This window comes from Geospiza fortis, unplaced genomic scaffold (genome assembly GCF_000277835.1).
Source record: "Geospiza fortis unplaced genomic scaffold, GeoFor_1.0 scaffold735, whole genome shotgun sequence".
In the NCBI taxonomy this organism is placed as follows: domain Eukaryota; kingdom Metazoa; phylum Chordata; class Aves; order Passeriformes; family Thraupidae; genus Geospiza; species Geospiza fortis.
Window position 1 is genome coordinate 38,378 of NW_005054739.1, and position 330 is coordinate 38,707.

The window sequence follows — 330 nt, forward strand, 5'->3', positions numbered from 1 at the left end:
CGGGGAACCCAAAATCTGGGAGGAGGAGGAGGAGGAGGAGGAGGAGGAGGCGTCATGGCCTGGGCGGCTCGGCTGCAGCTTTAACGCGGAGTTTGGTCTGTTATCGCAGGGTTTGATCCGTTATCCCAATGTTTGGTCCATAATCCCAGTTTTGGGCCCATTATCCTGGTGTTTGGTCCATTATCCCAATGTTTGGCCCGTAATCCCAGTTTTGGGCCCATTTTCCCAGCATTTGGTCAATTATCCCCGTGTTTGGTCTGTTATCCCAGAACGTGATCCGTTATCCCAGAGTTTGATCCGTTATCCTGGTGTTTGGCCCATAATCCCAAT